This window comes from Ceratosolen solmsi, unplaced genomic scaffold (assembly GCF_000503995.2).
Source record: "Ceratosolen solmsi marchali unplaced genomic scaffold, CerSol_1.0 scaffold6, whole genome shotgun sequence".
Taxonomy (NCBI): Eukaryota; Metazoa; Arthropoda; class Insecta; order Hymenoptera; family Agaonidae; genus Ceratosolen; species Ceratosolen solmsi.
Genome location: NW_011948414.1, coordinates 3,429,392 through 3,442,197, shown reverse-complemented (window position 1 = coordinate 3,442,197; position 12,806 = coordinate 3,429,392). Strand labels below are relative to the sequence as shown.

At 39.9% G+C, this 12,806-nt stretch overlaps 1 protein-coding gene across 2 annotated transcripts in view; it reads left to right on the top strand.

Annotated features, from left to right (window-relative positions):
- Positions 1-333: 333 nt before the first annotated feature.
- The window catches only part of LOC105367845 (interference hedgehog), a 48,620-nt gene continuing 36,147 nt past the window's right edge, over positions 334-12,806 (top strand). For both annotated transcript variants that reach the window (XM_011506666.1, XM_011506665.1), the window contains exon 1: positions 334-530. The gene's annotated coding sequence lies outside the window, so the exon portion shown is untranslated. The remainder of the gene's footprint in view (positions 531-12,806) is intronic.

The window sequence follows — 12,806 nt, the reverse complement described above, 5'->3', positions numbered from 1 at the left end:
GAGAGAGAGAGAGAGAGAGAGAGAGAGAGAGAGATAGGCGAGACAGATAGAACGAGGACGAAGGAGAAAGAGTAAGAGGGCAAGTAAGTAAGCATACACGCGTACGGATCGGCGTCGTCGCCTACGCGGCCCCGCAGGTATATCAAGGCTTTCCTCGTTTAGCCTCGCTCGTAAAACGATAACCTCCCCGCTAAAACCACAACCGCCGCCACCGCCACCACCGCCGCCGCCGCCACCGCCGCTGCCGCCGTTGCCGTTGCCGTTGCCACCGCCGCTGCTGCCACCGCCACCGCCACCGCCGTAGTCGTCGCTCTCGACTCGAAAACTCGTCGGTCTGCATTCCAGTGTTTCGCCGAGCATCGTTCTTTGCAGACGTCCTGTGCGCGAGCCGACGAGCCTGTGTCCCATCCGCGACGAGGACGACGGCGCCGTCTGGCATGGAGGCCGCGTTGATGCTCGCCGGGAAGTGCGCGGACGCGTAGGTGTCAGCCCGACCTTGGCTTCACTGGATGCTACACTGACATATAAGGGTGAGTCTTGATATCGATGGGGATTATCCTGACCCCGGAGGTGCTCGCCGAATCTCTGGAAGCAGTCAGGGGGCGATCGGCGGGGAAGGTCGAGCGGACTTTACGCGCACTTAACAAGATTACAATCGGCACGAGCGGTTGATACCGGCATCGCGACATAAACATCGGGAGGCGGAACCTTTTCGTTTTATCTTTTAAGAAATAAGCCGGAGCGCTCCTACGGTCCAGAGTACCTACGCCACATATCCTCTCATCTAACACTTAACGATGAATCGCATGAAAAAGTTGTTAAATTATATCAACGAATTAAGGGTTATTGGGGCTCTTACGAATTTAAAAGAGAGTTCGTTTTTACTGCCGTATTATTACTCAATTTAGCTTTGCATCCTCGTGCCCATGTCCATTCGTAAATACTAGTGTGCCAAATGTTTCAATTCGCCTTTTAATTGCCCTGCAAAGTGCACTCGTTTAACGATGGCAAACGCTGTCGGGGATGGGTCAGGGGAAGACACACAAGAGAATTTTCAATACGGCGAAATGGTTGCCTAGCGCCGTCAGATTTTTTTTTTTTATTTTTTTTTTAATTTTTATTATTTTTTTTTTTTTTTTTTTTTTTTTTAATTATCTTGCGAATTAGGAAGGGGGTAAGGATATCGTAACAATGCGCTATGATCGATTAGATATAAGTGTCGCCTATTCTTTTTAACGATTCTACCGAAATTGTAAAGCATCGATAGACACATCTTTGGCAATTTACCTTATAGTAATTGATTTGCATTTCGTAAATTTAATATTTTATGTCCTGCTATATCCCGAATACGCCGCTAATATTTTTCGGAAATTTACCGATCAGTTAGTTTATGTGAATGTTTATAATGTCAGCTTCTACATTCGTCTTCCATTGCAATTCGAAAACTTTGTGTGCTATGCTATGAAAAATATGTCGCTAGAATGTCGATCGACATGCGATAATTCAACTTTGTCCACGCCGTTGCCAATTTTTCTTCTCGATAAATGAAGAAGTCAAACATTAGTTAACACTTAACAGTGTGGGAGAATTTAATTTAAGATTCTTTAATGTCACGCTTTAAAGGCTGAAATCCGTTGCTTTTTCGCGGCACCGATGAATGCAATAACAAAACAAACCAATTTACACGATCAATGATAATGTGAGGAAAGTCGTGAATTTGTATTACTTACTTATCTGGGCATTGGATATATGGAAGTCGTGATATTGCGTCGGTCGAGAGTGTCAGCACCGTATAATTTCATAAGCCCACGCATTCAAAGAATTCATATTAAGTAATTTTTATTAGAAAACTGGAGCATACAATTTTCCGGATAACGTGTCATTCCCCACCCTCATCCACCCTCATCCACCCTCATCCACCCTCATCGTCCAAACATTTTGCCCCCTTTATCCCCATAAAGATCGCGCTCTTTGGCTTATCTAGCTGAACGGCATGAAAAAAATGTGACAAACACTGCGTGCAGAAGGTCGTCGTTTAATGCAAAAAAAAAAAAAAAAAAAAAAAAAAAAAAAAAAAAACTTGATGGATTCTTGAAAACACAACAGTTGTTCACAATAATAATAGCATCATAAGCATTACAAAAGATTTTAAGATTAAAGGGAGCAACAAGTTGAAAATGGCTTTCCGATCGGGCAGTGCTTTATTAAAAGGCAGGCGGCCGAGGTAGAAGTTGAGGCAGAGGCAAAAATTTATTGCACCGAGGGCCGAGGAGTTGTTGCTCTCGCACCGGTCGCTGCTCGAGCGACTGTCCGGGCGGACGCCAGAGGGCGTGTGGCCGGTGTCGCCGCCCTCGCCCGCAAGAGCCGCGATTCCCCCGCGTGTAGGCAGGAGGCGCGAGGAAGTGGCTCCGGGACCCTTTCCATCCTGCAGAATTTGGCCGGTTGTTTGGGCGCACGCGCTCGATAAGTCGAGGGCCACGAGCTCTTTCAAGTATTTATTTTCAATGGCGGGACGAGCCGGAGGTGGGCCTTGCCTTTTCCATTAGGCTTTACGGCCAGCAAGTGGCTTTGGAAATCGGCTCGGCCGAGCGGAGCCTTGAGACTCGGGAAAAAAAGGATATACGAAAAGTGCACGTTGCCCAGTGATGCATAAGGCGATAAATAAGAGAGAAAGAGGGAGACGCAAGTCGGAACATGGGAAGTAAAGCTCTGCACTACAGCAGCCAACCGTGCGATTTTACTTCCTTTTTTGCTTCTCGCGTCACTCACTCACTCACTCACTCTCTCTCTATCTTATCCCTACCCCCATTCCTCCTCTTTTTCCCCGTCAAGCCTTTTCGATACCCATATCTGCCTGCCAAATGAAAGAGAGGGAAAGACGCAGCAGCCTTCATCCAACATTTGTTTCCGCTCTCGCCTTGTTGTAAGAGAAGGAGGTTGGGGATAAGCGAGCATGCGGGGGTGGGGTGGGGTGGGGGGCCACGTTTTCGCTACCATTTCGGCATGCAATAGGAATGCGTCGGTCCTCGAGAGCAGTTCGAGGAAGGAGCGCCGAGGAAACGATGCATTTTTTAGAGAATCGGACAGAGAGCGAGAGAAAGAGGGAGGGAGGGAGAGAGAGGGAGAGAGAGAGGGGGAGAGAGAGAGAGAGAGAGAGATACGAAAAAATACGAATGCATCGTTAATCCCTATGGATTAAAAAAAAGAAAAAAAAAAAAAACGTAAAATGTCAACGAGTCCCCATCAACTTGTTTTTCCTTTTTTTCAAGATTTGAATGACTTGTCTCGCGCGCCGTCTATGATTCATAAACCATTTCTTATATACTTCGTTTTCAATATGTAAATTATACATATAATACGAGTTATACAAGTCTCTTAACACTTATAATCATCGAAATTCGCTTTGCTCGTGTGCCATCACACTCTAATTTTAATAATCTAAACACCTTGGACGAACAAAATCACGTAGCTCGTGTGTAGTCTTCTCGTATATTTATCCTAATATTGGCTTATTTGTCATTTAAAATGAAGCACTTCGGGATCGCATTTTCCATCACTCTTCGATCGCCTATTTCAGTCTATTCTAATTTTTCGTTCGATAATATTAATTCCTTATAATTAAAATTTGTAGCATGCTAAATGCACAATACCATTGGCCTTCGCTCCCCGCTCCAATTCACTTATCTTTCATTTTCCATACTAATTTTGCTTCTTCTTTTGCTCGTATTAATTTTAATTATTGAAGTAATGAAAACTTAGTATTTCCTCGCGTTTGAAATGTTCGATTGCAACAACATTAATTACATTACCATCGTGAAATTCAACTAAGTGAAAAAAGATTTTAATACAATAGTCAAGATATATTATTATTTTGGTTCGACTGTCAAGATAAAGATTAATTGCTTCATTAGATTCTGGAATGTATAATAAAAATTTTGATGAGAACGAAGTTTTTCTTTCTATTTCATTTTTATTTTTATTTTTTTTTAAATTTACCGTGTAACATAAAATCAACTATCAATAGTATTGTATTGTGTATTTGGTAGTGAAAATATAAAAGGTAAATTGAAGAATGAAACGATGTTTTACAATTGAATTTAAATACATATTTATCTATTAATTTATAATATCATAATAATGTATTAAAAAATAATTTCAATCATGGCAATTTCGATGTCAGAACTACTGCCTCGAGATGAAAATCCCCAACGTTTATAAGGAAAAGTATAATAAAATATTATTCCTATACTTTGAAGTGATGTAAAAAATATTCGAATTTTTGTTAAGACTAATAAAAATAATAATAATGGAAGATTGTCGTTGAATCGTTTATGAAGATTCCATAACGATTGAAGACGATTAAAAATATCATTAAAACTAAACAACATTCTTTGCGATTCACGTCTTCTACTTTAATGTCATAATTAATCCATAAGCCGAGATATTAAATCTATCTTTTTAAAGCAAATACTTGAATATTAATTACGTTGAATATTAATTTTTGGCGTATTTATTTAGCCAAACTTGAAAAGACTGTTTTTTTTTTTTTTATTTTATTTTTTTTTTTTATTTTAATATAAAGTTGAATCGCTAAATAGTCATAATATCGTTAAATCTTAGCCTTTAAAACGTACTGTAAATTATCTTTATGTTGATATCGTCAAAAAACATCGTTACGCCAGGTTATATGCAATGGATACATTTTGCTTTTATGGAAATCCAATTGAAAATATAAGTGAAATATATTTTGGCGAATGATTTTTCAAAGAAATTTTCTTACCGATTGGTTTCGTCAAAACGATTATGTTTTAAAACTCGTTTCGTTTTACACAAATGACGGGTTGGATATTTTAATTAAGATAATGTATTCACTCGGTTCATTATTCTTGACAAAATTGAATCTGATTAAAATCACAACTGCTCGGCAAGAAATAAATAATGATCAAGATCCAGATCCAGAAAAATAATAATAATATTTATAGGCGCGATATCTTTGGATACGTTTTACAGTCAATCAATCGATGAAGCCTCGTAAAATTTTAAAAGAATTTAATTTTTTTATTTATTTATTTGTTTATTTATTTTTTTGTTTTGTTTTTTGTTTTGTTTTGTTTTGTTATTATTATTATTATTATTATTATTATTATTATTATTATTATTATTATTATTATTATTTAAATCTCATACATTTTATGAGAAGCACAATATTAAGTGTTTAGTGTTTAGAGTGTTTAGAGCGAGCAGCCGATCAATTCTGATTAAATTAAAATCTACATTAAATATAGAATCCGTTACGTTGATAAATGTTGAAACACGTATTGCAATTATTACAATGATAATTTTATTGATATATTTTATAAACTTGAGAAATTTCGTCTTACGTTATTACTTCCTGCATCATTGGAACAATATCGTTATTTATAAACAAACGAAATAGATAAGATTTCTACAATATTAATTCTATTTTTATTATTAAATAATGAAAAGAGACAAGTCAAGGTCCGCTGCTCGACCAACAATTACTAAAACAAACAATTCACACGCGTTTAGTTGTTGAAACAATAAATGGGCTTACATAAATTATCATTTAAAATAAACTGCACTTATTAATATAAGTGATATCTGCAGGATTCTAAGCGCAGTTCTAAATTTTGTACAATATTGTAAATGTTGATATTGTTAAATGATATACGTTTTACTTACACACATGCGCACGGGCGTTACGAAATTTAAGAATTAATTTGAACAGACTGTCCCGTTTCCCTAGAATTGCAGACTATTTGTAGAAAATAAGCTAGAATTAAAGTTTGAGCTACAATTACACGTCGTCGATAAATTTCGAAAGTATCTGGACAAATGAAATCGTGGGATGGAATGCCATTCATTAAATGGAACCATTTTCGCATAATTCACTTTAAAAATACCTTAAACTGTGTTTGTTATTATGAATGAACTCGATTTTACAGGACTATGCAATCGACGTATTGTACCGGGTACAAGAAAGCCGATGATCCCGAAAACGTTAGTACAATCGCTCACGGCGCACAAAACGACGTACTTTTGTGAAAAAGTGTGGAGTCTTAAGGAGAAAATGAGGGACCTCCTTTCTTGGGGGTCCATAATCGGACGCATCCTCGGGTGCCCACTAAAATGCCTGGAGAATTTTAAAAAATGTCAACCCCCGTGGTGGCGTCCTCGTTCTTCTCTCCCGTCCCCTTGCAGTACCGCTCGATCACCCCCGCCCCATAATCCCTCCTTCTCTACTTCTGCCTTTCCCTCGCCACCAGTGGGGCCATTCTACACATTTACACGTTCCGCGTGCCAAAAGCTCTCTGACGTTTTCATTCTTCGTGTTTCTCCTTCTTTTTTCCCCCTCTCCGTCCCTTCCCACTCCCTCACTCCCTCACTCTCTCTCTCTCTCTCTCCCCCTCTCTCTCTCTCCCTCCGTCCTTTTTGCGCAGCGTATTCGAGAACTTCTATGCACGGTAGCCCCGCATCTTCGCCCTTCTTTCGTTCCTTTCAACTGAAAAACGAGTTTATCAAGTTTTATGGGTTTTGTATCCGCGCCCGTTTATACGTGCAAATGAATATTTTCGCTATTGTCCTTTTTGCTTTTTTTTGTGTGTGTGTGTGTTTTTTTTTGTTTTAATGTTTTGCTCCACACGCACGATTGAAAGAAAGCGAGTAACGTGACAGGAAGAGGGAGAACGAGACAGACAGACAGACAGACAGAGAGAGAGAGAGAGAGAGAGAGAGAGAGAGAGAGATAATATTTGGAATATGTCACCCGTGCACAAACGCATGCGATATGTGATTGACGGGGAACATATTTCGGTTGAGTTTTCGGGAAGAGAGAAACGTAGGCATATGTTATTTTAGCTTCCAAGTCTCTTCGTTTGTTTATCCATATATTTATTCTCGTATAATTTTCTCATTTTAAAAGTTGTATCATTCGGTGGCGGAAAAGAATCTTTATGATTTGTTGCACGATGTTTTTAGTTTATTCGTCTACTATATAATATTGAGAGTTTATTTTTGAATTCTAAGATACGTATGTTTTACTTTACTTCATCTAACCTTTCAACGCAAACTATTTAAAGTGAGAATTATGAATTTTTTTTTGCTCCTCTACGTAAATCGAACCTCCGTCAATCAATGCGCATTTCATTCTAGATTCATTTTTCAACGAGGGAGAGAGAGAGAGAGAGAGAGAGAGAGAGAGAGAGAGAGAGAGTAAGAGATAGGGAAGATAAGAATTTTCCACGAGCCTGAAGATTCATCATTTTTGAAAAATAGCACTTAAAACGATACTTCAAAATCTATTCACAGCTTCAATAACCACAAATTGCTTTTATTATACATATAGCTTCTTAACACAATTGTTATCTATCCAACATATCATCCTCTTGAAGAATAAGCGACGCCTGAAATATATCAAATGCGAGCCTTAATAACGAACCCTCTGTCATAACAGTGTATGCCTACAAATTTCATTCAGGTACAAATATGTCCTAACACATCCATTCCAAAGCCATCTCCATAAATATAAATGAGTGGTTGTTCATCCACAGTGTGATAGGGTATCGGGAGGGACGGTAAATAAATACACGACAATCGCATGCAGTTTTTGACAGTGTAAATATTGGTGTTTGTGTTACGCGTATGAGTGCGCGTAGTCGTAAATTTGCCCGTTTTTATGAAGGATTATCGCACGTCCGTATTTACTGAGAAAACACTACGAGGAAGAGGAGGACGATTTCGGGGATATCTCGTCACGCTTAATCGAAAGAGTCATTGGCTGTGTGAGTTTGTTTAGGTTCTTGTATGGCTGATAGTTTTTGTGTGTCTATAGATTATCGTGTGCGACCGCATCGGTTTTTATTCCATGAAATTTGACGCTCGCTATTATTCACCGGCATTTCCCACTTTTCTTTCGATTTCCTCTTGGCACCCTCCAATCATCCCCAAAAATTGTACAACCCAATGCGATAAAGTGTCTATTGTTTTTCTCCCTCTTCTCTCTCCTCTTTTCTTTTACACCATACTTGCACGCACTCTGAACCCCCTCCGTGCAAGGGTCTTTATAACAATATTATGGCTTCCGGTTGTTCCATTATTCGATCTTTTCCCCTACGCTTCCGCCGAATCGAAAGTCGAACAAATTCACCACCTCCAGGCTTCTGTAGAATCGAAGTTTTATCCCATACATATGCCGGCGTGACTTTACTTCGCGACACGCACCTATCTTATCAGTCTCAAAGAAAGAGAGAAAAAAAAAACAAGGAGGAGAAAAATTTACAGCCTTGTAACATGATGATGATGATGATGATGATGATCATCATGATCATCATCATCATCATCATCATTAGCATCATCACCGATGATATTTCCTATGGTCTCAGCTATGGTTGTTTTCAAGTGAAATGCAGCCATGTATGAGTAGATGGGCTGATGGGCAGATTTCCGTTCCTTTCGATTCGACGATTATACTGTATGGAGCCCGTTTTGTGTATTGTGTAATGCGTTTGTAGAGGCAGGCATAGTTGGGATTATTATCGAATCGGCAATGAGGAAGGTAATGAGAAAAAAAAATGGCGTGCGGTTGAGTATCCGTAACGTGTTTATTAATTGTATGCCTCGGGGGAATGAAATTCCGAGAGATTTTTTTTTTTTTTAATTTTTGTTTGTTTTTGTTTTATACCAAATAATGAGGCAAAGTGCGAGTTTTGTGTATAATGAGATACGGCTAGTGCGTTACAGCTTTTATTTACGATGAATATGATAATGAGCGTTGTAATAAGGGAAAGGTTGTCCATAATGTATACGAGCGAATTTGAAATGTACAAAAAGTTCTAAATTTCCGCGCATGCAGAGATGTGTTAATAAAACATTTACGCGGCCTTAAAGCCACTTTTTTAATTAAGTTAGCAAATATGAGCTGAACGTGTTAATTGAGTCTTATATATATATATATATATATATATATATATGATTGGATTTAATTTTAATTAAGAAAGAATGTCTTTTTAATCCTATTTATCAAACTTTTGCGTGTACTGATTTATCAATTGTATCGTAGCGGCGCAATTATGACGGCCAACTCGTCGACAAATTTTACAATTTTTACTCGGAAGACTAATTATCAGCAATTTTGCGAAACGATTGTAATCTCAACTACTCGATATTACTTTACATCATACTCAATTGATTTTCAGCTTATGCAACAAGCCTCGCCTTGATAAGGCCCAAGAATCAAGACTCGATCGTTTCAAATCCAATAACATTGACCAATAATCAATTGAACGGATATTGCAAGCACGAAAAAGTATAGCGAAAATAATTAACGGACAATCAAACTGTCGATCGAACTCTCGCCTTACATCTCCATCCTCCGCTCAAAATCCACGGCGAAAATATCAAATATCTGCTGGATATGTTTAATTCAGAATGGAATATAAATTCACGACACGCAGTTAATAACGCCTTTTACTACGCGCGTTTAATTATTGAAGCGGAGGGAAATTATTTCTCTTATTGTATTTGGCTGACAGAGTTATACACTTCCTGCAAACTTTTCTCTCTCTCTCTCTCTCTCTCTCTCAATATTCAGATACACTTGTAGTTCTTCGAATGTGGCGTAAAGTCGACTCGAAACGACCGAAGCGCGCACCACGTTCGGTTCACGTAAATCGACGGCTAAATCTCGTCAGCCTACTTGCGATGCCAGCGATCATTAGTCGATGATGGGTAAGGCTCACCGGGCACGGGGATCCCCTCGAATTACCGCGAAATACAGTGAAAATGTGAAAATGCACGTAAAGGGTAATCTGGCATCGGATTCGCTTCGTAGTCCCTCGTCGTCCAGTCTCAATGCGAGCGGCGTAAAAGCCGAGAACGTGCCGCCGATGTGGCATGGCGATAAGGTAAGAAATAAAGTGCGAGGGCGGAAGGGCACGTGCTGCACGCGAGATCACCATCCAGGCGCGGCTATATCTCCTTTCCTTCCGTCCATCACGGGGGCAGCGATGCCTCGCATGGCGCCCAACGATATTCTGTTCGGGTCCAGCTTCCGTGCGGACCTCCCCGGGAGGAGTAGTGGAGAAAGCATGCGTCGCACAGGGCCACACACGCGGGAAGCCGACGACACACGGGATCCCGGAGTTTTCCCTCAGGCGAGAGAGCTTCCAGTGACGGGATGAAGTGTCACATAGGGTGGAGTGTAGTGTAGTACCGTGCGGTGAACGATCGATGTATTAGTGTAATTGATATCGTTTTGTAGTGCTGGTCGTAAGCGGCTTTAGAGTACCATCTCCTCAAGACCCTCGGAATCACGATTTTTTTTATTTTTATTTTTTTTTATACAAGAGTATATGGAAACGTTAAGGTTAAATTAATAGCTCTCTCTCTCTCTCTCTCACTCTCTCTCTCTCTCTCTCTCTCTCACTCTCTGTGTGTTCGCGCGTCAAAACAAAAATCTATTTTCTGAGATATTTATCGGAGATGGGAGAAAGTACATTGAATTTAAGCGTCTATAATCGAAAGTATAAAGTGTAAAATAACACAAATACCGAAATAATCCGTAATCCATAATGTATCTTTCTTGAGATTATTGAAATGTTCCCGTAAACAGTTGCCATTTGTGGCTAAGATGCTATTAAAAAGTGTAAATAAACTACTGTCGTCAAGTCATCGGCAATATTAGATTATTTATCGAGAATTAGATAGTATTAATCGATGTACATTGGCAATTTAATTTGAGAAAATCGTGGTTACTATACTATACGTCGATGGGGCGTTTAATTAAATACGACCGTATGTATAAATTCTCGCGTTTGGTGGGGGGAGGGGGGTGGTGGTGGTGGTGGTGGTGGTGGTGGTTGGTAGTGGTGGTACGATAATAAACATTTTAGGTTCATCGCTGCTGGAGTGCTTTTTATCTCATAGATAAATTGAATTGAAACGAATTGTCGGAGGTGTTGAGATCGGTTTACATTAACGGCATTAATTAAAATTAAGTTTTTTATATATTTTTTTTTAATTTACATAATAATTTCAAAGTATTTATTTAATGTATTTATTTAATGAATTTTATAATGTATATTATAATATTGATAAAAAGGAAGGATGTTCATTTACGTTTAATGGTGTGAATTGCGCAAGAGCCGTTGCGAACGAAGTAATTTTCTTTCTTATTAAAGAATTAGCCAGGGAATTGCGTCGGCATAAGCGTACGAAGCATAAATGCTAGATGAAGCTCGTCTTCGGCAATGTACTTTACCAGACTTTTAGCCACGGGTGAGGATGAGGTTTATTTAGAAAATGGCCGAGCCAGCAATGAACGGAGGAAAGAAATGCCGTAAATTTCGTGCGCGCATACTTTCCCACCAAGTAATTAAAGTATGCCACGGCTCGTGTTCGCTTGTTCGACACGCGCAATTATCCGCGCTGTCGACAAATTAACACATCGACGATGGGGTCTACGATCGGTCGGCTGTCAGTGAAGATCGTTGGTTTGCCGAATCGGAGTGGAATGAGGAGAGCCGTTGGATGGTTATTCGTGGAACGGTAGTGAGGCGTAGTGGCTCGATCGATCCGTAGCCGATCCATCAATGTCCGGTGCGCGAAAAATCCCGGAAACGGGATGAAAACCCGTAGTGTGCGAGTCGGTAGGGGGAAGCACCCGTTTGGCGAATGTGCGGCCGCAGCGGCTCCGGTTTCAATGCACGGCCAACTCATCGTCGAGGGCAGGTGAATTCGATCGCCACGTCGAATTCAATAACCTTCTCGTCCCGTGCCCGAGGCCTTGCACTTTGCACCTTTCGGCGCGTCCTCTTTACTCGACGATTCTCGAATCCTCGGCTCCTTGTCGATGAATTTCAAGCTTCCCATTCCCATTACGATCCTACGATCACGAACGGCCAATCCTCGGCAGCTGGCCTTTCAATTTCCGCCTCCAGTCACACAATCCATTTTCATCCACGATTAAGCTTGAAGTGAACTTATTATTTGGGATGGTAGCGGGGATGGGGTGAATTTCAGTCTCAGCTTCTTCGCACCTCTTTCTTGCATCGCTGCTCTTTCTCGCAGATTATTAATAATGCGTGGCTAACGAGGAGCTGCAATTTTCAAGCTCAACGAGAATTTTGCATTTTCTCGAAGGAGATGCTGATTCATAGCTCGATATTAGATTTAGCACGTAGATTGGATCTAAAATTTTAAATGCTAATTCGCTGGAATCGAGGGATTTATCATTGTACAATACTTAACATATGGAATTTTAATTTTGTATTTGCTTTGGGATTTATGCCCATACACTTACGATTTGTTTCAATAAACCACAACGGTTATTATAATCCCCTTGTCGTAATTAGTTGTAATTACAGCTTCAATTGGAATTTCATCTACGGCGGATATTGTCATCGATAAATGTATTTGCTGGGAAAAGGGGCTCCGATTCGACGATACCAGGACATATAAAAGTTGCGATCGCGATAAATACGAGACGATTTAATAAACAATCACGCCATCAGCAGGGCTTATCGATCCCTAATACACTTTGTTTAACTAATTAGCAGGCATATTTTATCATACACACGAGATCTAAATAAAGTGTCGGCGCACCCAACTTGTCAATAAAGAATCAACGAGAGCGATAAGATACGTTCGCAAAATTTGCAATATCCCGCGCTCGATTAGGCAGATCGCCTCGAGTAATTACGGGAAGAAGGAGAGGAGTAGGAGGAGGAGGAGGAGGAGGTCATGGAGGTGGAGGTGGAGATGGAGGAAGATGATGAGAATGAGAATGA